At 34.6% G+C, this 517-nt stretch overlaps 1 protein-coding gene across 1 annotated transcript in view; it reads right to left on the minus strand.

Annotated features, from left to right (window-relative positions):
- Positions 1-517, minus strand: part of LOC119585831 (vesicle transport protein SEC20-like) — an 11,563-nt gene that overhangs the window by 10,643 nt on the left and 403 nt on the right. The window lies entirely within an intron of this gene.

Here is a 517-nt window from a genome sequence, read left to right on the forward strand (position 1 = left end):
GATTAATGGACTGCAATCTTACAGTAATTCTGGTCTGCAAATTCCAACTACAACCACAGCTGGTGGAGATGGCATAAAATATACTAAAGAGAATATGGAATGTATATATAAAAATCAATAAGAACAATAAATTACACTATATCACACAATTAATGATCTTTTGGTTATCTTGAGGTTGGTAAATGAAGTAGTGTGGCATCCAGTGATGATCTCAGTTTCTGCTACTTTGGCACTCTGGCAAAGATAAACCAACCTCCATCGCTTATATTCTGGCAAGACAGAGGTTAGACTGGCTCCTAAGATGACAGTCGAAAGGGTCTGCATGTTCTAGCTGGTTTTTGCAGACTAACACTCCTCCATCTAGTCAGTGTAACCAAATGCTATCCAAAAATTCCAAATTTGTTAGTATCAGTAACATTGGTTTACTATGATAAGAAAATAACTATTCACTTGAAAAATATAAATCTAATCAATCTTTTTGTAGATGGAAATAACATCTATGTGGTAAGAGACTTTT

The sequence above is a fragment of the Penaeus monodon genome, chromosome 20 (genome assembly GCF_015228065.2).
Source record: "Penaeus monodon isolate SGIC_2016 chromosome 20, NSTDA_Pmon_1, whole genome shotgun sequence".
Taxonomy (NCBI): domain Eukaryota; kingdom Metazoa; phylum Arthropoda; class Malacostraca; order Decapoda; family Penaeidae; genus Penaeus; species Penaeus monodon.